The sequence below is a fragment of the Phalacrocorax aristotelis genome, chromosome Z (genome assembly GCF_949628215.1).
Source record: "Phalacrocorax aristotelis chromosome Z, bGulAri2.1, whole genome shotgun sequence".
NCBI lineage: Eukaryota > Metazoa > Chordata > Aves > Suliformes > Phalacrocoracidae > Phalacrocorax > Phalacrocorax aristotelis.
In genome coordinates this window covers 10193460-10219128 of record NC_134311.1, presented here as the reverse complement: position 1 = coordinate 10219128, position 25669 = coordinate 10193460, and positions in this window count along the sequence as shown.

Genomic DNA, 25669 nt, shown 5'->3' with positions numbered 1-25669 from the left:
ACTGGAAGTGATTTAGAATATGGAGACATTATAGTGCTTTCATGTGACCCTGATTAGTGATTAGTGGTGCTCAGTGCTGCTATTTGCTTAGCATGAAAAAAGCAGAGAAGGTGGCAGTGCATTGGCTTCAGTTGTTTTCTTCACCCCTCAGAGTACAGAAAGAATATAAAGAATATTTTCCATGTGTAACACAAAGATAGGGGCCTCGCATCACTTTGCGGATATGAAGTGCTCTGCATGATCTTTTGAATATGTTTTTCACTATTTTACAGATGTTTCTGGTTCAAGTGAGAAAATTTCCATGAGTTGCAAATTCACTTCTTTTAGACCATTTCTAGCTCCATCAGAAAGGCAGTCTCAGCAGTAACAATTTTCTATTGGCTCCTGTCTTGAATGGAAAATTATTCCCACTACAGGAACTTTACTGTACTAGCAGTGTGCAGCAGTAGAATAACCCTGGCATTTTCCATTTCTCTGTGCTATTATGGACCAGAAGGAAAAGTAAACTCCCTGATTCCTGCAAATAAGATGCTGTGAAATGATCCTTATACTAATGTACAGCAATGTATACAGATGCACAGCAAACAAGTGATGAAAACAAAGGCTGATGTGTGAGTCTGAGTTCCTGGCTGCCTGCACAGGGCACTGCCACCACAAGGAAGAGAAAAAAGCAGAATGACCATGAGAAAGTATTTTTTCATTTTATATTTAAGTCACTTATGATGGAGATGGTGTTAGAAAACACAAAAGAAATAAAAATTAATAAGTAATCCAGTTTTTCTCCCAGTGTCATTATAATTTGTCCATTTGGTCTTTTCTAAAGTAGCCCCTACAGTATTATTCAGGCACTACCTTGAAGAGAGTAACATGTCCTATAGTTCTACTTCTTTTTTACTTTTCAGAGCTCTCTGTAGATCTTTCAGCCACCTTGTGACAAAATTAATTCTAAAAAAAGAAGTGTTCTTAGTGTAAGTATGTGTTGCATCTTACAGAAAAGATTCACATCGTGTTTAGTTACACCATATATATTTTATTTCAAACATATTTCACAGGGACATAACGTCACTGAGATTTTAGATTTGGTTAGCAACTTTCTTTAAGAGCAGCGGCACATGAGACTTTAAGTCCAGAAGATGGCATTTAACATTTTGTAGAGAACAAGCATTTGTCTTGTCTTTTCCGAGTCACTTGCGTCTTATATTGAATTCCTAACTGGACTTAACTGGTGAATGAGACCTTTCTTTGCAAGATAGTTTTTTCCCTTGAAAATAATTCTGAATGGACAGTTATAATGTGTATTGTTTCTTACAGATTTCTTCGTGTACATCAGATCTGTTGTACATGATGCCAAGCATAGTGATTGACTTCCCAGGTGCTGGTCTTGTGAAGCTGCCAGAGCTGAGGTGATACATGACATATTTCTTTATTTGCAGCCCACATCTTCAGGGGAAGGGAAGACCTGCTTATCTTGTCAATAACATAAAGGGACATTTTCCACTAGAAATGGTTGTTTGCTATCTGGCATATGCACTCTTCTAAAGATATTTCATACTGTACTGTTATCTGCATGAGATGGAGAAAAAGCACAGAGTCAGAGAGAGAGGGAAGACGAGGTTGCTAGAGTTGCTTTTTGTGGAACACAGTTCCTAAGGGAGAAATCAGTTTTTCTCATTTTAAATGCTGAATCCTGTCCTCCTGCTCCCCCCATCCCGCATATTGAACTCTGCATAATTGTTACTTGTATTTCAGCAACTGAACTCTAATGTAAGAATCTTCAGATTGAAGAAGACCATCCTTAGATGAAGGAATAAACAGAGTGAAAAAATTAATTACGATATTAACTTCCTCCCTCTTTCCATTCTGTTGTTATGGTAACAAGAGATCCAAAAGTGTTATATACAAGACATGGTACCAGAATAGTACAGTATTTGTATCTAATTGGGAAAAATGCTTTACAAATGTCATACAGAGCATAAGGTGTTTGTTCCATGTGTCTGTCCTTAATCACAGAATCACAGAATAATGAATAAGTCTATAACACCCTGGGAATACCTTTTTAAGGCTACAACTGTTCTTTTTTAAAAAAGTAACAAAACACAAGTAAAACCCTGTTCCACGGGATTATTCATAAAGACCACATCCTGGTGGAATGACAAAAAACTGGAGACCACTAATTTTAACATGTGAGTGTAGACTTTTGATATAAATCCAGAAATCTTACCTACCAATGACCTACAAGGATATCCCATGTCAAGAACAAAGTCCTACAAACTCCTTATGCCATTCTAAACCTGAAGAGGATGAAACCATTTTATCTCCTGACATGGGAAATTTGATTTCTTTCACCACAAAAACTTTCTCAAGCAATTAAACAAAATAAACAAGGTACCTCAAAACTTGTGACAATCATGACACTCTCTTGAAAAATAGATTAAAATGAGAGAAACTTGTTTCCCAGCTGGGGAATTATCAAGCTGGAACTGTAAACTTTTTAAGAAGTATGACAGTTTCTCAGTCAAAATACCAGCTGACCGCAGCAGTATGAATCATTCCGGAGTCCTTTATCACACGTAAGTAGTAATATGGCAGATCTGTTCTGAAGGCAAATTTATGGTAAGACAAAATGATAGTTATAGAGAGACAGAAACAGGCATGAACAATATTGTTCTTGAGGTATCGACAAAACTAACAGAATGATCTGAGTTATAAACAAAATGTAATAAATGACCCTGACCGGCAGAAAAGAGACACTAAAGTTCCACCTGAAACTTTCTGGTGACATGGAGGATAGTTGAAGAGACATTCAAGCAATATTATATTTCATGTATTCAGAAAGTGCTAGGAAACAGGAATACTTTTGGAAGGTACTTTTATTTCTCGATACTAGCTCGTTATTAAACAATTAGTGCATTTAATACTTTTCATTTAACTCCAGCAGAGGAGGGAAGCTTCAAAAGCGCACTACAAAGATGTGATAAGCAACACACTCCACTTTGAAGTGAAACACAGAAGAGCCATATTTTTAAAGAAAGTGTAAAAAGGAAGCCTGATGGAGGCTGAAGGTCAATTTACAATTTTAGGTGCCTTCATGTATCCCTGAGAAGGCCCCAGGTTCTGCCTTGGATTTCAAATGAAATATTACATGTGCCTGATGAACAACTCTTTTGACTAGGTGGGGCTTGTAACAGACCCAAAAATTAAAAACCAAGCCATAATTTGCCTTCATAGGTAAAACTTGCATTTACATCCACTGCAGTTTTCCTCAGCTGTAGACCAGAGGAGCCAGCTTGCATTCTTAAAAGCTATACCAAGTGTCCATGGGGCCTTATGAGTGTTAAAATGAAAACGAAAACAGAGAAAGAATGAAAAAGTAAGGTTGCATGCTGACCATGGCCATTATTATTCTGAAAAAGATGCTAGGCTTATCTGCAATGGGAAATAAAGGTCACAATATGGTAGGGGTGGTAAATGAGGTATTCCCGCAGAAGCATCTGTATCATCAGAGTTAATCATTAGTGCTGTCAGAGCTAATTGGCATTCTGCTGCCCAACTGCAGCAAGGCTGTCTGGGCTCCACTACAATGTAGGGTACCATTAAGACAACCAGAAAGGCCATTTACTCAGTGGATTGTCCATAAGGATTATCCTTCTGCTAGTGCTGATTGTTGTTAGTCTTTTATTGTGGAAGGAGCTGTGGGGAGCTGTTATTGTTGATGCTCTGGTGAGCACTGAAACTCCTTCGTGAAATGGTGGAGACCCACTTGTACTCATCTGATGCAGAGCTCAGACAGTGAAGGAAGTAGATGTCTGAAAGTAATTTTAACCCTGAATAATTATATAATGTCACACTGGTACCTGCCTGGTTTGAATTTGTTGGAGAGGTTGGAGTTAAGCAATGAAGTCAATGGCCGTATTTAGGATCCAGCGTTAAGCAATGAAGTCAATGGCCATATTTAGGATCCAGCGTGATTTCTTGAACAGAGCTGCTTCCTGAACTGGGGCTAATGGGATATATTTATAGAGGCCTGAAAGGCAATTAGGCACCCAATTTCCTCTAATTTGCTTAATCGTGTTACAAACTAGTAATACAAGTGAACCAGTCATAATTTCTTATGCTTAATAGAGCACATTTCCTAAATCACCTCTTTTTTTTTCATTTTTGCTATAATGAAAAGGTGTATTTGCCTTTGCACCATCTGCTAACTACAAGAGTTGCCAGAATGAGCAGGGAATGTAAATTAGGTCGTGAATAGTGAAGTTCACTTTCCTTTTCTTTGCTTATGTTATCTTAAAGAGGCAATTCATTTGCTATTTATTTTTGATGAAAGACTGAGCTAGGAGACCTTTGAAAATGTCTATGACTCACTGAAGTTTTCTTAATTCTTGTGATCTTTAAAAGCAGTTTTGAAAAATTTGACAAAAGGGGTTTTTTTTGGTCCATCATATAAAATGAGAGGGAAGACAGGTCCTAGGAAAGACAAAACACCCTCTCTCCTCCCAGTGTTGAAGATTTGCCAGAAATTTTATGAAATTTTGCAGAAGAATTAATCTCTTGTACAAATACCGTATTCTAGAATTTCATTTAGGTAGATGAGAATCATGGTACAACTTGGCTTTGCGATATCATTGTAAATGATAACTTGTACATAACAGATTTTGATTAGGATATTATAGAATTGTGGAATCATAGAATGGTTTGGGTTGGAAGGGACCTTTAAAGGTCATCTAGCCTAACCACCATGCAATCAGCAGGGACATCTTCAACTAGATCAGGTTGCTCAGAGCCCCATCCAACCCTCTCTGTCCTCGCAGGAGAGGTTCTCCAGTCCTTGGATCATCTCTGTGGCGTCCTCTGGACGTGCTCCAACAGATTCATGTCTTTCCTGTGCTGAGGGCTCCAGAGCTGAACACAGTACTCCAGGTGGGGTCTCACCAGAGCGGAGTAGAGTGCCAGAATCACCTCCCTCGACCTGCTGGCCACCCTTCTTTTGATGCAGCCCAGGATATGGTTGGCCTTCTGGGCTGTGAGTGCACTTTGCCAGCTCATGTCCAGCTTTTCTTCCACCAGTACCCCCACGTCCTTCTCTGCAGGGCTGCCCTTCATCCCCCAGCCTCTGTTGATATTGGGGTTATCCCAGTTCATCACCACCAGAAGCAGTTGGCCTTGTTAAACCTCAGAAGGTTTATGTGGACCTACTTCTTGAGCTTGTCCAGGTCTCTCTGGATGGCATCCCGTCCTTATTGTCTGTCAACTGCACCATTAAGCTTGGTGTCATCTGCAAGCTTGCTGAGGGTGCTCTTGATCCTACTGTCTATGTTGTTGATGAAATTAAATGCTGTATAATAAAAATATCAAATTGCTCATGTCATAATCAGTGTGGGTGTGACGAAAAAGGAATATTCTTAAAAGCTGTAGTAACCTAACCAGTGGATACGGTCTAAAATATTTCTTGCTTTCTCCAAGTGAAACTGAGACACCTGGTCCTTTGGAGTGATCATCTGGTTTCGGAAAGCAGATAACTGAACTTGAAAAGGGCTCCTTCTAAAAGGTGTTAGTTGAGTGCTGCTTCCCTAGCCCACCCTTTCAAACAGTTCATACACCTTCCACAATCTCAGGGTCTAGAAAACAAGTCCTATGAGGAGTGGCTGAGGGAACTGAGGTTGTTAAGTCTGGAGGAAAGGCGGTTTTAGGGAAACCTTATCCCTCTCTACAACTACCTGAAAGGAGGTTGTAGTAAGGTGGGTATCAGTCTTTTTTCCCAGGTAAAAACTTATAGGACAAGAGGAAATGGCCTTAGATTGTCTAAACCAAGGGAGGTTTAGATTGGATATTAGGAAAAATTTCTTTACTGAAAGGGTTATCAAGCACTGGAACAGGCTGCCCAGGGAAGTGGTTCAGTCACCAACCCTGGAGGTATTTAAAAGACATGTAGACGCGGTGCTTAGGGACACAGTTTAGTGGTGGACTCGGCAGTGTTGGGTTTACAGTCGGACTTGATGACTTTAAGGATTTTTTCCGACCTAAATTATTCTATGATTCTATTCTATAATTCTGTGATCTCCTGTCTCACTACTCGGTTCTACATGGTGTTTAGTAAAAGCAGGCAACTAATCCATGTGCTTTGCTTTCCTACATGGCCATTACTAAGTATACCCTCTGGGGAGATCCACAGATTCAGCTTCTGACTGAAGTGTCCTTACTTGTGCCTGAGCTGCTTTTTTAGACTCATAGGTATTCTGGGGAACAGCTACTGAAGCAAGCAAACCAAACTCAAATAATAAAGGAATGGGGATTTAAGGTTTGGTTCTTGTTCTAACTGTTTAATTATTTAGACAATACTTGATTTTGCTTTTCATAGCCTGTTGACTAATAACAAAACAATGCCTATTTTGGAAGTCTTTGCTCCACTTGTTTCAGTTTGGGAACAGTAGCAACATCCAAATGACATTTTAATGTCATGAGCCAGAAATCCATCTGCCAAAGACCTAAGAGGTAAAAACAAGACACAGTTCTATTTTTGTTTGTCTTTTTTTTTTTTCATTGCAGCTACTTAACAGAGTTACAATATAGCACAATCAATCCAAGCATGAGTTGAGAGTCTTACTGCATATGAGTAAATAATTAGGCATGAGTAAAGAGTTTGATAAATTCTGTAATTTATTCTGATCAATTGCCCTTGTTAAAAAAATAAATTCTTTAGTACATTCACTGTTCTTAACTGTTCATAAACTTCAAATTAATAGTTCTTTGCCAGCAAAGTCTGTTGTGAACAGCTGCATGCAGCAATACCTAATACATATGCTTGTAACAATAGAAACTAACTTCTAGTTGTCTATTTGCTAAAATTATTTGGAATGTGGAGTTCACAGTTCTGCATTGGCTATTTACATAAACCATCCAATCTGGAGATATAAACAATACCATATTTTAAGCAACTCATTAATCTTGGTGATTTATAAATCAGTTACAATCAGGTGCAACTGATTATGAATTCAAAATTCAGTTGAAAGTGTTGCAAATACATTAAACTGCATTTTATTTTTGAATGTCAATGATTATTAGGAGCTTGGGTCTTTTTACCACTGACTTTGCTCTAATCGTAGTTCTGTGTAGCGTGCCTCTTTTTAATTGCTCACCCAAGTGTGTGAAGTAGCTGGATATTCACCTCTGCTCTGTTTTTTTTTTATAGGCAACTGATATTGGCTGTGCTCCTCTCTGCTCTTCTGTTGTGGTATAAAAGAATTAATGTTTTCTCCATTTAAAAAGTGCCATGTTGGCACTGTTTTCCCCTTTAAAATCACCCAATGAAATTGCCATCGGTACTAGATAGAAAGCCTCTCATTTTGATGACAATAAGGAGATCCATAATGCATGGATGAAAGAGGACAGAACATGTTTGCATTGAATATTAACTGGGATGCATGTGTGAAAAAGCTATGGCAGGTGATACCTGAGCAGGGAGTCTAGCCAAGCTTAACAATCATACTGGCCCCTGGAGTGCAAGCTCAGCATAAGCTCTTCTTTCAGGAATCCTTTAATGAAACATTACACAGAACATGGGTACAGGCTGATCCAGCCAGCCTCACACACTTAGCCTGACTACTGTAGGATATTGAGGACACACTCTGTGTCCTAGAAATTGTAATTTTTAAAGGCAGAATAATTAAAGAGGGATGACAAATGGGCACTTGGATCCTGGGCAACATGGTCTTACCACAGATCATATCAAACTATTTTGGTATCTTTCTTTGGTAGAATACCTGATCCTTTAGGATGTCTTCAGTCAAGACTTCTGCCACATGTTATGTGGGAAATCATCAAATAAAACAAAAAAGATTTAGATTATCCCTAACTGGATAAAGAGCTGACCAAAGGCAAATGGGAACCAGCAGTTTTGGAGAGATCACCGTCCTTGGGAGAGGAAAATTACAAACATTTTCCTCACAGTTCAGTCTTGGGACTGACCTTATCCAGTGTTTTTACTAGAAACCTTGTCACAAAAGCTAAAAGTGTACTATTGAAATTTGGTGATGATATAAAACTCAGAGTGCCATTGGCACAGAAAAAATGCAGAACAAACTGGATGACCTTTCAAACTGGAGCACTAAAAGCAAATCAGGAAATGGCATGAAATATAACAGCACAAAGATGCAGAGCTAGGATTTCTGTTACAAAGTGGAGAATGCCACTCTGAGAGCTTAGTGAAATTTTATCAGTTCAATGTAGCCCATGGATGCTCATTTGTTAAGTTCTCAGACCCGTATACCTCTGGAAGAGTATACTTAATTTACCCTTCCTGCATATGCTGCATGTAGACTTCACAAACAGCCCCAAAAGTTTGCTTTTTTGAAAGGATTATTTGGTGCCTGGCCAGATCTTAGATGATACACCCAGTAACGGTAAATTGATAGATCACAGAAACGGAAATTTAAACAAGTCACCCTATCACCACCTCCGACATCTACACATGTATTAGTTTAGCAATAAGAAATTAACAGAAACAAAAAAGGTGAAGGGTAAAAGGCCCTTTTGATTAAGGAGCCCACAACTACAGCCCACCAACCACTTCTCTTTTTATGCTTTACACCCAGACAAATGCAATGTCTAAAATTCCTTTGTCTTTTTGTCCTGTAATCCCCTGTTTTGTAATCCTTTATCAAGCATGTAGCTTTTTAACTCGGTCTCTCCTCCCTCTGTTCTTGTGCCAAGGGACCCAGCCTCCAGAGTACCAATTCAATCCAAATGAGATATTTCCTTGGGTGGTTCCTGCTCTCCCTATGCTTTTATTTGCCTGCTGTTATTTTACTTGAGGAATCAAATGTCAGCAAAGATGATTTGGATAATCATGCTCTCTCCTAAGCTGAAATCTTAAATGCAAAAATGCAAACTCAAAATTCAAGATCTTTGAGTCAAGATGTTTGTATCTGCAAAGCCTAGATAATAAAAAAGTTGGGGTTGTTGTTTTTTTTTAATAAAAATCCATTTGTCATATTCCACATAATGTTTGTTCCCAGGCAAACAGCACTAGTAAGCATGCTGGATATTTGTTTACCAGCATTTCAACTTTGCAAGAAGTGGAGCTGAACCATTTTTTTTCTAGGTTAGTATCTGTCAAACACCCAGTAAAATTATAAGATATGTTGCTTACAGTGCCTCTACCATGAAGTTAGTCATATTTTGTATATATATGAGATAGCAGGTTTGACAGACCTTGAAGAAAGCCCACAGGGTCTTTATGAATGATAAATGTTGGTTTAGGGCTAAAATCTCCAACTGAACTCTGCTTGCAGGCTTTGTAGTGTGAGCTTTTACAAAGTTGTTTTGTTTTTTTTACAGAACATATTCAGTGTTGTGCCTGGTGGTAAGAATAAAATTATAAATGTTCATGCATATGGCTGCGAGATAGTGACTGGAGAAATTATTCATCTTCCTATGAGGTTTTATAACAGTATCTTGGGCTGATCTGTCTCCTTTGTGACTACAGAGTACAAAATCCTGGGGGAATAAAATCATCAGCATGGAACATCTTCTCTCAACATAATGCCTTATGCATAATCCCATTTAGACAGAACCTTTCATTTTAGGATCCCAGAGCATTTTACTATCAGTAGATAAGTTTCATTACACACATTAGGGGTACTACATCTCTTTCCTAAATTTTACAAAGGAGAACTGGAGGGTCACTGACTTCCCTCGAGTGGCTGGTGAACAAATGGGAAAAAGCAGAACTAGGAAGTAAAAATAATGATTCCTACATCCTGATGTCAGGCCCAGGTAACAGTAGAGGCTGCGTTCACGGTTTTACAATGACCGCTTTTCAAAAGGATTCTCTGCTTTTAACCAGGTGCATTTTTTTCATGAAGAATGTTTGGTTTCTTAAGGAAATGGGATTTTCCATTGGAAAAGCCTAGCCTTTCTACAACAAAAATGTTTCAGTTAACCAGTTTTTATTTTGACAGGAGTATTTTTAAGAGGGTAGCATTTTAACTACTGCATGTCCCTGTTTTCCTTTAGGGCCTGCATTTCTTGGTCTAATTCTCCCTGCAACTCATGGGGTAAAACAGACTTCAGGGATGCTCTGCTTCTAACTTGTTTTGGGAAGGGACACAGTTGTGTATGATAACTGAGGTCATCTAATTTCTGAGAACAGGCATTGATATGACCCCTTAAGTCACTGCTATACATTTATGGACTGAAACCTTGTTTTGATATTGATGTTTTTGTAGCAAAATGTAAAATCAAGACAGAAACATTTTATTTTAATGAACATTTTAAGGAAAAAATATCTAATGCCAATAAAGCAGCTGCTTTTCTTTCCTGTTCCCCATTGATAAATATCTACAAGTGTGTTTCTCAAATGATAACTTTACATGTTCCCATATTTTACATAATGCAAAAATCCTATATATTACTATTCAAAGTCTTTCGCTATAACCACTCTTGGCCTACCCTTTTCAGATATTAACCATTTTAATCTTTACCTATGCATTATCAGAAAAGTCAGATTGATTTTCTTTTCAGCCCCGTCACATTTCAGTTTATCCACCAAGACTACATTACACTTTTGTCACCATCTTGGCCTTTTGTTGCAGTTCTGATCTGATGAGTCTTAGAGAGAAATACATTTAAAGGCTGGTGCTGTGACATCAGGGAACTCACTTGTAAAAAATTTGACATCCTGACTATTCTGTCAGGTATCACTGGCTTCCAGATTGTTACAGAATTGATTGTTATTGATTTTAAAGTGCCACTGACTTCAGGTTCTGGCACCGTCTCTCCTTACTAACAAAAAAATATTCATACTTATTCTTTCTGATCTTTCTCACAGCATGCTCCATCTGAGGGAGTCTGAGGGAGTCTGATTATGAAATGGATTCAGATTACTTGGCATAAATGGAGCTTCCTGATTAACTGCTAAATCGTGTCAGATATGGGTCACAGGGCTCTCAGCATCAAAGACACACCTATTCATTTTGCTGTCATGACCTTATTCCCTTTTAAAAGGCTATTTCTACCTATAACAGTAGTGCAGAATGTTTATCTATTGGGACACTATTGTAAACACTGTTGGAGAAAACACTTAAGAATTTCTCACGCATATGACGCACTCATATTGGTTGCCATAATAGTAAATATTCTCTGATTCTCTATCAAAGCAAATATGCAGTGTGAATTATACATATTATCTTGACTAACAGTCAAGCTCAGTGCTAAGATAGGGTCATTTCATCCAATCTGATAACTCCACATGCCTACATCTGTCCTACAGCATGTATCTACCCTGTAGTGTGTGTCCTCCCCTTGTCTAACCAGGAGACCTATGAGAAAATATCACAGCTCCCTCCCTGCTAAGAGATTTTTACCAAAGTTTCTTCTAAGAAAATCAGGGCAGATCATAAGTGTGATGAAGACCATCTCTTTTTAGAAGTCTCTCCCCTACATACTTCATCTCATTTTAATGGCTGTATTGGGATCATCATCATCAACAGTCAAAGGACAACATTATGCAGATGTCTGCCTGCCTTCCCTAATAGTTGTTGTGGAAAGACATGTGAATAAAGGCATCACTTCCATTTTTAAGGGCAAAAGTCAGTTGAGGGCTGGTCACAAAGTGTTTCGAAACATTTCTTTAAAGCCAGCCTTATAAGAACGTATACCAATATCACCAGTTACAGAAGATTATGTCAACATTGTCCTAAGCTGAAAGGAACGTTTGATAGTAAAAGTAAAAACAAAAAAGTAAAAAAATTAAAAAAAAGTGGAACACAGTCAGGAAAGCCTAGGCAAAAGAAAATGAGTCAAACACATACTATTATGTCCTAGGCAGAAGTCTCAAAATTATGGGTAAAAATCTACCACAGTTTAAGCACAGCCTATGAAAAAAACGTATGTATGCCTTAATCTCCTGAAGAATTAATTATCTTCCAAGTCCTTTCTCCACTCCCATTTTTGATTTGGAAAGTATGTACTGGTAAGAAGAAACTGACCATATTCACATCTTCTTCCAGTGAAGATGCAGCTAGGGTTCCTGCTCTACAGCACAGCCACAGCCTGTTGTCTTCCCAAAACCTGGGAAGCAGACAGGATTACCTTGGTCCTTCCAAGAAAATCTGTTAGAACAGCCAGACTTGCTGTCACTTGATTTTCCATCCTGTTTCAGTACGCAAAAAAGGAACCTAGGAAAAACCTACATTTGTATGCCTGCCCGTGCATTTATTTTATGTTTAAAACCTGAACACTGCCTGCTTAGAGACAATTAAAGAATTATTCATTAAAATAAAACAGAAAACACAGTTTCAAGAGCAGACTAATCCCTACAATCCCCTTGCTACAACCCTTTTCCCACCAGTGGAGCAGTTTTTGCAGCACTGAGCTCATGGATGAGAGTTGGCATTCACTTGTGGTGTGTCTCCATGATTCTTCTTCCATGTTTAGGTTTCTGCTAACAACCTTTCTCTTCTCAGCTCACCTTTCAACTATCCTGAGCCTACAGCACTCATTTTAATAGTTACATTTCTTGTGTGTGAAGTGTTCTGAGGTACTCTCTTTGAAAGGCACAATGCAGGTGCTGTTGCATTTTATTGTTTTTCAAAAAAATTAACTAGCTGGCTGAACTGCCAACGTTAAATGATTGCCATGAGGGAGCTTTGGGGCCTTTTAAATAAACTATGTGTGATTTTCATAGATGTATTGCTATTTAAGTAATGCCTATGACAGACAAGCACATGTGAAAACTAAAGAAAGGATGAAGGCTATTTGAGATTTCCACAGTCGACATGTCAATAGTGGAGTAGCCTGGGGAAAATGCAGTGAAACTTGTCCATGAGGAGACAATAAATGAACAATACACATAAACACAGGCACATATGCATAATGATGCAGAGACATAATGAAGTGTGCTGGAAAAAAGAAAGGTGTGGTATGATATATAAAAGAAAAATTGGATTGGATCCGATACATTAAGTAAGATTACAGGGCTACTTCAGCACCCATGCTTGCTCTCTAAATATTAGTGGTAGCACAGTTTGCCACCTTTTATATCTATCTGTCTGTCTGTCTGTCTGTCTGTCTATCTATCTATCTATCTATCTATCTATCTATCTATCTATGCAGCATGCCTTGTGTTGCCCAGTAGCATATGAATGGGAAAAAACAGTGAAACTGAGCAAATGAAAATGAAGGAAATGTCAGGAGAAAAAGTAATCCTAACAGTCAGGTCTGTTAAATAGTAAAAATGTTTCCTTAGGGAAGCAGTAAAAACATCATCACTTCAGTCATTTAAAACTAGATCAGACAAATATACAGGGCTACATTCCACATCTATTATATGAATATAATTCTGGCTTTGAAACTCTATTTTCTTTTGCACTGTTGCAACCTAAAGCAGAACCTCCCTCCTTGGGCACATTTTATTTTAGCAGAGATTAGTAGGGAGAGGGCGTATGCCACCAGGTCCTTTCTCATTCTTAACCTCTATGGGAAAATCCTGAGATGGGGTTGACTGTCTGAAAATTTATATTGTAACAGATTTGGCCATGTATTTATATGATTTAAGTTATTATCCTAGGAATGTTAGGGGCATGAGTGGCATGTAATAGCAGAAATACAGCATTTTCAATGGAAATGGATACCATTTTGAGTCTTCATGCACTGGCCTAAATGTTCATATGATTTTGAGGTGCCTACAGTCATATGGTAAGCATTGTCCTAAGACCATGAAATAAATTCCATTCATGCGTTTCCTTTGTTTGGTTGATTGTTTGTTTTTTTCCAAGAATTAGATTCAATAACAATCAAAATTTGTTAGTACGCCTAATTGAAGTGTAGCATTTTGCAGACCTTTTTACAAGTACAGTAATGATTTTTTTTTTTTTTTTTGGGTATATATTGGCTTGCTTGCTTTTATAGATGGGAGGCCTTATTTAAAACAAACTCTCAAGCATTTTAAGTGAAAAACTTACCTTGACACTGAATCAAAATAGAATGACATCAGCATAAAATCTGGCCCATTATGTTTTAGGTAGCCAGCTGGCTGATGACTTTGGTGGTCTCTGGTAAATGCTGCTGATATACAGAATGAAGCTCTTCAGTTAGGACACTGACTTTTATTCATTACTGTTTAAACGAAGCAACACTTATTGCTGCATGATAGATTTATTGCTCAAAAAAATTATCAAGATGATTTCTTAGAAGATCTATTCACAGAGGATAAATGATCTTCACATGTTTTATTTTCTGGACAGATGTTGATAATTCAATGGGAACACAGTAGTTCAGCATTTAAATATCTTTTGAAAATCAGACTGAAATTGTACATTACAGCTTTTTTGTCCTGTGATAAAGACATATTGGAGTCAGCTTGGTGATGGAGAGGATATCAGATATTTGTCACCTTCTTTGCTTTGTTAAGTTCTATTTATCGAATATTTGCTTCTTTTCTGTGGGCCACTATGGTATGTGGTTTCTCTCCAGGTTCCTGGGTGAAATTCTCTGCTGAGCTTTAGGTACCTCATGTCTTTGTAGCAACCTATCTCCTGCTTGTTGTCATTCTGTATTCACTTGCACTAGGAAGTGAATAAAAGAAGCAGTATACATTTTACTAGCTGAGAACATCTTTAAATTCCAGCTATACAGTATAGCTAATTTCCAAAAAGCAAAGTATTAACTGTAAGTATTAATTACTGATAAAGTGTACAGTGCTTTGCTTCTTGGTGTCTATTGAATCAGTCTGCCAGTTGATTAACACGAGTACCTCTGACTATGATGAGACAGCTGACTAATATTACACAGGGAGATCGGGCTCATCAGGTGCAACCCTGGTTGGCGTCAGCAGTGTTACTGAGCGTCTTGTCCTTTTTTCATCTGGGATAGAGTTAGTTTTCCTCCTAGTAGCTGCTACAGTGTTGTGTTTTGGATTTAGTATGAGAATAACATTGACAACACACTTGTTTTAGCGCTGCTAAGCAGTGCTTACACTAGCCAAGGACTTTTCCAGCTTCCCATGCTCTGCTATGATTACAAGAAGCCAGGATGGGAGGGGGCACAGCCAAGGCAGCTGATCCAAACTGGCCAAAGGGATATTCCGTACCATATGATGACATGCTCAGCATACAAACTGGGGGAAGTTGGCCAGGGGGTAGTGATCAATGTTTGGGGACTGGCTGGGCATCGGTGAATGGGTGATAAGCAGTTGCATCACTTGTTTATTTTTCCTGTATTTTGTTGCTCTCTCTCTTTCTCTCTCCTTTTAATTACATTATTATTAATAATATAATATTAATAACAATATTAATATTATTAAACTGTTCTTAACCCACGAGTTTTGTTAGTTTTGCCCTTCCAATTCTCTCCCCCATCCCACTGTTGGGGGGCAGGGTGTGAGCAAGAGGCTGTGTGGTGTTTAGCTGCCTGCCAGGTTAAACCACAACACATCTCCTGGAAGTGGATGCACTGGCTGGGGACTACATGGGGCTGGTCAGGGTCATAAAGGCTAATCTGTGCCCTCAACTTTAGAAAGTTCTATGTCCTGGTTTGCTCAGTCACTCATGAGCTGCTTAAAAATGAAATCAGATGCTTGAACTTTGGTTCATGGCTTAGAAAGTATTACTTTAACAAATTACTTTAACAAGTATGATCACCATATATAAGCTTAACATCTTGTTTAACGTAGTATTACCTTTGAGTTAAGATAATCCTAAGGGCATCTAACATTTTTTTTATCTATTTTTTCTATCTAGATAAAGCCTATTCTCCCTTTCTTCTGAAATCATTAATTTATTTTCTTCTTTCACAAAGAAACCCTCTGCTACTTTTTGTCTCCAAAGAGGGTGACAAACTGTTCATTGGCTGTCGGATGTGTGCTGGTGTAATCTGGAGCAGCAGAGCTTGGTTCAGAGCAGTTGTGTGGTGAAGATCAACATGCTTTCATGCTTCTGTGCATTCCAGGGTTTTAAACAGCGTTTGATGATCTAATAGGACAAATCAGGAATGCGTGCAGCTTGTTTCTTCTGTGAAGTATGTGAAATCTCTTGGCACTCTCTGCTTTGGGATTAATTTGGAGTATTTAATTTATGCTTTCCAATCTCCTTCCTGATACTGCTCCCTTAAGAAATATTTTCTCTGTGCAGCAAATTGAGGAGTCGGAGCTCTTCGATCTAAGAGCTTCTATGATACCTTCTAGGGTCCTGCAAACAACAAATGTGGCTCCTGTGTCAGTACCACCTTCTGCAATGAGAAAAGGGAAGAAGAGAAGGTGCTTTGAGATCACCACCCATTCTTTTTAGGCAGGCAGCCAGTCTTCGTTTTCTGGAACATTTTCAAGGTCACAGGCCCTTTGAGAAACAAGCGAATAAATACCTTGTCCATTCCTCCAAAATATTTCTTTTTCAAGTTGTTAAAAAAAGGAAAAGTCACCTTGACTTGAACAATCTTTAAGCAAGTGAAAATATTTTTCTCTTTCAACCTTCTAAAATGTTTTTGAGTTATAAATGTAGAATAAAATATTGTAAAATAATATTTTTAAGCTAAAAAAATCAAAATATTTCCATTCAAACTGCCTAAACAATAATTTAAAAGGCTATTGGTATGCAAGATATTTTGTTGTCACCAACTTTCATTTCTTTGTGAGATCTCCCTAGTGCAGGACTTGTATTGACTGCCCAGTGATTCCTAACTGACTTCTCAAGAGGAAAGAAGGCAAAGAAAGCTGGTTTTGAAGGGACAGAGATCACAGCGAGACAACAACCTTAGCTCCCTTCTGTTTTTCACTAACTGGGAAGAGAAGGCATACAGCATCTTGCAGGGCACAAGTCATGTCATTGTTGAGGACAGTAAAAACTTTTGCTGTCACAATGGTTTTAGACTCCACTTTTTAAGAGAGGAAAAGAGAGTTCAGGGACTTTGAAAGGTCATTTAGTCAACTCCCTTTTCCCAAAAGCAGGCAAAACCACACCTATATCAGGTATCATGTGCTGTGATAGCTTTCTAAGTTGTGAAAAAAAAAAAAAAGATAATCTTTGCAGTGATTATTTAGGATGTACCTAGTATGAATGGGTGTTTCCTTAAAAAGCTGTCTGCTCTGGAATGACACTGCAGGAAGGACACAACAGGCATTCACTTTGAAACATGACTGGTAGAGTAATACTCCTTGACTTGCTTATCATGTTACTGTCATGGTTAAAAACTGTTGACTGTAACTGCTGCATACGTCTTAGAAGGTCTCTGTTCCCTCCTATCACTAAGTCCATATCTTCCATTCATTTATGAATTATGTACACACTTTATCATGAAAATATTATTCTGCCATTAGTTTGCCATACCCTAAATGCAGTTCAGCTAGCATTATGTGAATGAAGAAATAGATGCACAGACCATATGAGTACAGAGTCTACAAATGCACCATATTTGAATCTGCAAGGCCGGTACTCAGTGGCTGCACTGGTAACTCAATGGCAGCCTTCATAACCCAAGGCTGCTGGACTTTTCTAGCACTTCATAAAAGCATAGTACTGTGACTGTAGTCCTCTGTTAAAATTTGTTTCCTGAGATTTGTGGGGTACATAGCTGTACCACTTGTTCTTAGAACTAAACAAGAAGGGGATATATTCTTCTGAAACACTGTAATTACACTTTTGGTAGGTCATCAGAGATCATTCTGTATCTTATTTCTGGAGGATGTAGTATTAATTATAACTGTATTGCAGTTGTGAGCTAAGTGAGCCCACAAAGAGAAGTGAGCTAAGTACAGAAAAGGAAGGAAAAAGCCATTCCTGGCCAAAAAGCCATGATTTTATTGGAGGATGGCAGAAAACAGGACACATAACAGACACACTGACTTTTATAAATGCCAAAGTTAGTGGGACCATAGTAATTCTGCAGAATTCATGCCAGTGTGCACAGGACTAAACAATGGTACAAGTTTCAGAACAATGAAAACTTAAACACTGCACCTTCTCAGTGCTCCTTTTCATTCTTTGGTAAGAATACCTTCTCCAGGATTTCATGTGCACTTTTTAATTACATAAAGTACAGTAAAGATCTCTGTTAGGAGGTAAAATATTACCATTATAGAGTTGAGAAATATTAATAGCTTGGATCAATATCCAGACTCAATCCAAACAGAACATCTTTTGAGGTTTGCCCACATCATTTCTCATGGAATCTCCCAGCTCCCAGGTAGCCTGGCTTTATTTGTCTTGCATTAATTTAGTTTTCCCCATGGTGTGATACTCAGCAGGGTTGAAGGTGTTTGGCAGCTACTCTTACCCCATGTTTTTGGCTAGATGAAATTCGCAGCACATTACACTGCTTGACAGGAACAGAGAATCACCCCAACGATTTGCTGACAAGAAAAGCCCAGATGTGGTGTGTGTAAAGTTTCAATCTTTTTTCCCCTTTTAGCTGTGGAGGAATTTTCTTAACTATACTAATTACGTTATCATCCTGATACAAGCTTCATTAAAGCACTTCTAGCCCTATTGCCTGTAGCTTAGAGAATTCACTGTCTTTAAATAATCCAAGAGAGAAAAAGAAAATCAGATGAGAGATTGTACATGATTTCATCTACCATATTGCCCAGAGAGACAGAAATTGCCAATCCACAAAGAAAAGAACGTAATAATTCTGGAAGGAATTCAGGCTATGCTGGAAAATTTTTTTCCTCCCTTGCACCTCCACATAGCTCAGATTAGGCCCTTACTGATCCTGAAGTGCTCTTCTGATGATGATTAGCATCACTACCCACTCCCAAAAGACCCCACTAGATTTATGAGAGTATGGTGTGAACCAGCGTACAAGATGGCGGCCTGGACAGTGGGAGACATGAAGAGGTCCCAGATCTGCCCATGTCTGCCTCCCTGGGCAGTGAGTGACTGCAGAAGTATCTTAGAGGAGGCTTCTTCAAGCCTCATGCTGGTTTCTTTAAACTTGTGGGCATGTGTCTATACTTGGAATATCAAGCTTTTGCTTGGGTGCTTCCATTTAATTTTCTAAATAAAACAATTCACTATGTTGGCAAGCTCTCCTAATGCAGCAGGTTTATTTGTAATTCTGTGCACAGATGTTGGTTTTGAAATTGGCTTAGACTTTTCTGAAATGCAAGAAAACATCTTCGAAATTGTCTGGGGAAGGAAGAGATTCACTATTTGTTATCCAGATTAACTGCTTTTTGCTACTCAGAAGCTTGTCACATCTTCCCCATGTTTTTTGCTAGACCTGACTATGCACTTGGCATGCCCACAAGCCATGTGAAGCCATTTCAGTGATCTGAATTATGCAGGAGGCTGTCTCTTCTCTCCTCAGTCTGCCTTGTCCTGGGGTAGAGAGTGTGAAAACCTTTCTGCCTATCTGCACATGAGAAGACAAATAGATAATTTCCCCTGTATTATCAGTCCTGTCAAAATTATCCCACCATCAGCCGCACCACAGTTAGACATCTCTGGCGTGTGGGACTCAGACCTGGCATTCCTGGCACCTGTTACTCACTCCAGTGCCTTTTCTAAATGGTGTCAATGCTGAGAACAAAAGAGCATTGCTTTCAGATCTGAACCAGGTTCCAATAACCTCCTGGGTGAAATAATAGTTTAACCTGTCAAGCTATGAACACTTTGATAAGCAGCTACCTGATAGATGAAATTTCCTCACACTGCCACAGGTGGGAATCATGCGAATGCTATGTCTGGTACATGCCCAACACAAACACAAGAAAACCACCAGATGGATAGTTTCTGTAAAGGGTCTTTCCTGCTGCAGGTTAGTGATCTCAGCTATCTGCTAGAGCCTTTGCTAGCTCACTTTCCAGGCAGACTGCAAGCCCTCTGTGTTTCCACTTTCTTAAAGGCTCTTAGGTCAGTACATTTACTGACGCTATGTTGGCTTGGGTTATTTTATAATCTTTATAAATAAAGATGGCACCAATGGAGGTGATTCACACCCATACAGCCTATTTGAAATGTGATTTAAGAAACTGTTTTTCAATAAATATTAAAACCAAAAACTGCTTCTCTCTTTAACATTGTGAAAATTTCATTTTATTAGGATCTTAGTAGCAAATTACTTTTAGATGACTTTAAAAGTAATTTGCAGCTTAAATGTTTCTGTATTTTCAGGGGTAATTTATGACTATGTTTTCAGATTGTATGATGACTTTTATTATGATAATTTTTCAATTTCTTTCCTTTTATGAAAAAAGGAAAGGTAGTAAGTGATTACACACAGATTTCTTTCTCCTTACATCTTCTCAACACAAACACATACTCTACAAAGTAAATAGCTCCACGCTGTACAACACTTCTATAAAGAAAGCTTAAATGATTGAAAGCTCATGTGGTTTGGGCTTCACAGATTTGAATTACTTAATAACTTAAGATTCACTGAAAATCAAGCCTGCCTCAGCATAGTCTACTTCCTGTATTGATGCATGATACTAAAGGACTTAATGTCTTTTTTCCTCCTACTGCATTTCAAATCAGGAAGTTAAAGATGAGGCAAAGAACGGATGAAAAAGACTTCCTCCCAGACCTCTGAAAAGCACTGTAATAGGAGATTCATGCTACTGACAGAAATCCCAGAAATACCCTGACTGCAGCCAAATGGAGCAGAAAGTAGGGTGCACACAGTTTAGTACTGCTGCAGGAAGGTACCATAAAATACATTTTGTAGTTTTAGCAGCAATCTAGGTCCACTGAAAAGGTTGCCAATGCTATTTTCACCCTTCAGTTGTTGGAAGAATCTAATGAACAGCAGAGATCCTCTACTCCTCCTGGACACGTACAAAAGCCATAAAGTCTATATGTATATATGCATATGAATTATCTGCAGCAGCTATCACAAGGTTATCTTGAGACCATGGTGCAATGAGGGATCAATACTTCATTCTTTTGCATCTTGACTACATCATGGGAACTAGAGTGGCCTCACTTTGGACCCCTTTCAGACTGTTTGAGCATCTGCTTTCTCTGAACCCAAGACAGTAAAACTCCTTGAAGATTACTGCCTGATTCCTTCACTCTTCAATCAAGCCTGTCTTTACCTTCATGCCCCTAATATTAAGATACCAGCAAGAACTGCAAGTATCCGAATCATGATAGCAAAGTTACTGGGTTATTAGACTAGTGGTAAATGGGCATAAGCATATTTTCAGTCTTCCTTAAAGTATCTGAGCTTAAATCACCATGAAGATAAAGACGGATGAGTAACAACATGGAAGACCCAAAGGAGTAGCTAGAGGGTTTCTCCTATTGTTTTTCAAGAGCATATTGCTTAGAAACATCTGTATGGCCTTCACGCTTCCTTTTCCTAAAGCTTCTTCACCCTCAACAAACCACACCATTACAATTGTAATAAACATCCATTAGCCAACATACCCTAACGTTTTTCTGACACAGTTCACACTGATAAAAATTACTGAATAGCAGCTCTGGAGATTTTTGTTCCTCTACATCCTTGTGTCACATTGCGAAAATTTAGAGATGCATCTCTCTAAACTGAACATTATCTTTACCAAATCAGTTGACTCACAGCTTGCCTTTTGATGCATGCAAGACTCTGCATTGGTTCCCAAAGACAGTATAAGACGTATGTTACTATCTGAAAGCAAAAAGTGTGTTTAAGTACTTTAAGCAGAAAAAAATAATTCATTGTTACTGTCCATATAGTTTTCCCTTCAGTATGTTAAGACAAAGGCTGTGAGGGTATAAATACATCATTAACATAGATCATGTTTTCACTAAAGCGTGTGGGTTTCAGCTTGTGTGAACACATGATTTCTCATGGCATGTTTAAATGTAGGGCCTGGCAGGGCAATTATTCTTGCAAATTGCTTTCACATTCATTTATTGAGTAGTGAGTCTTACATTTGCCTTCTACAGCACGTGAGGCTATATTTCATTGCAGTGAGGTTGGGCATCCCAGACTGCATTATAAAATGTAAGAAAAACACCCTGTCACATGTATACAATTAGAAGACGTTGCTAAAAACTAGCACAGGCTTCATATTCATTTATTCTGAATGAAAGAAAATCCAATGTCTCTCACTTTCTTACAGATTTGACTCACCAGCTACCTTGTTATATATGCAGTTGCTAGAGTTCAGTAGTCAGAACTACAGATGATCTTCCATTGTTCTTTTGCATAGCATTTCTGCTTTAGATATTTTAGATAATTTTTCCTTTTGGTATTAAATTTGGAAATACATTCTGCAGCTGGGTCATTACATCTTGACACAAGTACATGGATTAAAGGTATTGTAACTAACACAGCTCTCTAAAGAACACCAGCAATGCTCAAAAAGTAATTTATTTCTTAACTTATAGATTTCTTTCAAATTTTCAGTAGATTCCAGGGAGAAGAGCATGGATAGATAGTTCAAGGTAGGCAGTCACTGCTCAAACACATTTTTTCCTGACAGCTGAACAAAAATGTCTTTGCATGTGTTAGATGGCTTTTCTGAACTAAATTTGCACTGGAATATGCAGAGGAGAAAGATTATACAGCTGGCATATTTTTACACACAAAAAGGTCTGAAAACAAAACTATTTGATGGTTGCTTTTTTCTTTCTTTTTTTTTTTTTTTTTGTAATTAGACCTTCTTCTACACTGACCATTATGCTCCCTGCACTGACAGTACTTTTTTAAACAAAGTTGTAGTAATAAATATCTTTGTCTGTCTCTGCAAATGTATATGAATGTAGTGCTTTATTTCTGTATCTGAGTTGTGACAGCCCTTGGCTTTCAGTCCAATTAACTGAGTCATGCTGTTATAAAACTCCAAGGAGAGAAAATGTCAGCCCCATGAACTTAGAAATAACAGGATTGCATTCATATTTTTCTTTGAAGGACACACTTCTCTTTCAACTGTATGACTTCCTTAATATTTTATAGGTTCAAAATGAAAGTAAAAAAAAATCTGATTTTGAATTCCACCGGGTGGTATATTTAGGAAGAGCTACATACATATAGCTTATAGTGCTTTTCCAGAAATATGTACCCTCTGTGCAAGGACTGAACAGATGAATAGTCCTCATATTACTTATCCTAGCCATATGGTCTCTTAATATGGAGTAAGAGCAAGATACTAAAACTCTTGCTCTTGTGCATCACTTAAGTGAAACCGGGAAGGGTTATCAAGTAACAGCTGGTATGCAGAAGAACCTAACAAGAGTTCCTCAGGATTATATGAAAATCCTGTTCCTGGAAGTGAGGATGGTGGTCAGGGAAATGTAAGTTTCTTTCAAGACCTTTAATCATATTAAGCATTCAGAATCAGAACCATTAAGATCTACTTACTCCTCAGTGGAGCAGCACTGACTAAAACGAAAAGGTATACGAGTCCCATGCAGAAGCAAGCACTATATGAGTGGGCAAGGATGTTTCAAAGATTTGGTAGTTTCACTTTGTGTAAAGTTCTGCCTAATCACACGGAGCAGTTTAGGTTTGGGCAGACCCTGCAATCTGCAAGAGAGGTACCTCAAAATAGGGATGGTCCATGCAAATTCATAACTATGAATGTGAAGCAGAAATTTGACTTCAGGAAGGGCAGATTTTGAGAAAAGAACAACAACAACAACAAAACAACAGGGGATTACTGGATTTGGAGCAGAAATTGATAAAAAGCAAGGAACAGAAACAAGCTACCAGAAGGTTGCAGAGCAGGAGAAATTCAGGGTGTATAGTGTAATCCAGCCAATTACAGATACTTATTTCAAAAATCACAAAAGGGTGTTTTGGAAGAGTCAATGGGAAGACAGAAGCAGGCTTCACTGACTAAATGTGACCTTCTTACCTGAAGTGAAATAACCAGACTAACCAGCTGATTGTTAGCCTGATGTTGCTAAAGCCTGAGTCATGCTTTGGTCATCTTTGTAGTTTCTCTTGACAATAACATTCCTCTTCTTTGATTCCTTTTGGTGTTAAATATGTTTTATAATTGAAAGGGTAATTTGTAATTTAAAACTTGTGGGTTTGTATAGCATCAATAGCAACCTCTAGTTTCGGAAAAAAGCACTGCAAGGATTTTCCTGAAAGATCACACGCCTTTACTATTCCTTCATGATATATGGAAACAGCTTAAAATTTTTCTGTTTTTACCATTTTGTATAATATTTTTAGCACACAAACAGAAAGGTGAGATCTGCTTTTGGTTTGTTTCTCCTAATGACAGATTTTGAAGGATCTCTCCTGATCTGAAGCCACAAAGTGAAAGTGCAACAAAATGAGCGCTGTATAGACAAGAGTGCTGTGGCATACAGATGAGGTATTTGGAAAAGAGAAATAATAGCTGAGAAGAATCAGGGACTCAAAGAAAAGTCTCTCAGTGCCACTTGAGCTGGCTTGACGTGTTGTAAGCTTCATAGGGAGAAGCCTCACGTATTCAAGTACAGAAAGGATGAGGCAATGTAGTCTGTGGAAACAGCTTCATTCAGTATTGAAATGTGCTTTCAAAACCAGCATGGTAGCATTTAAAAATAAAGTGATGGAGAACCAATAAGAAGTTTCTTCAGCCACTTACATAATGAATTCTTTAGGGGCATGTTACATGGTTGTCCTAGAGTTCTTGACAAATCCTAAAATCCAGCATTTTGCTTCGCATGCCTTTCTGGGCATAAAGTGTTTATTAAACAGTTAAAATAATAATTACTTAAATTTATTCTTGGAAGAGCACAATCTCTTTGATGCTTTCCTCATGTAGATTAACTAAACCTTTTGCTGGTTAACCTTGCTCCTCTTCTTTTAGATCTGTGGTAACTCGTAGTTCACCCAACAATGGAGGAGAAGAGACTTAAACAACACAGCTCCTGGGGATATTCACAATCTGTTACCTTGTAGGAAGGACTGCATTAACCATTTCTCTAGCACTTGGCTTGCCTCTGCTGCTGTTCTCTGTAAAAGTTCCCATAGCTCTATGTCACAGTTTTGCTGTTGCTCTTTAAAGAAGAATGATAGCTTTGGGGTTTATTTACCAGATCTATACTATATTGCTGTTTCCCCTGCTTTTTGAGTAACTGGCCTCTGCTATCACTGTTCATAGGAGGTACCTGAAATTGCAAGCTATTACAAGCAAAGACTTAATTCCTAAGGTAAGGGGCTCTGGATTCTACACATGATAACAATGTGAACATAAATATGTCAAATTTGATTGTGGATTTCTGCATGTATTCATGTCCTTGGGAGTTTCATGCAGTCACCAAACAGCAGTGGATGCTCCTGATTAGGCAAGATTTGAATGGCTGACCCAATGGTCAACACGTGAAATGCTCTGTAGCCCATTACCTCTCACAATAAGCTAAGTATATGGTAAGTACATGGAAAGTTGTGCTCATCTAGGAATTAATAATGGGAATAAAATACCCATTTGGTTTTCCCAGGTACTTTCTGCACTAAAAGTTGTTGCTGAAATGTTATTTTACTTGGTCTGTGAGCATAAAGCTAGAAGGTACTCATAATAAAGTAGAGGTAACTATCATGCTTCTGTGAGTAAAATGCAATATGTAAATCTCTCTTGTACCCCTCAACAACCTCTTGGTTTACAGCCTGATCTGCAATATACAAAACAGTGGCAAAGAATACTGCATATTCATTTCTGTAATAAAAACTATCATGAAATGTTATTGATGTTGATGCACAGCTGCTGAAAAAAAAGAAGGCAATTTTTGGAAGGGAAGTTGTTGGATAT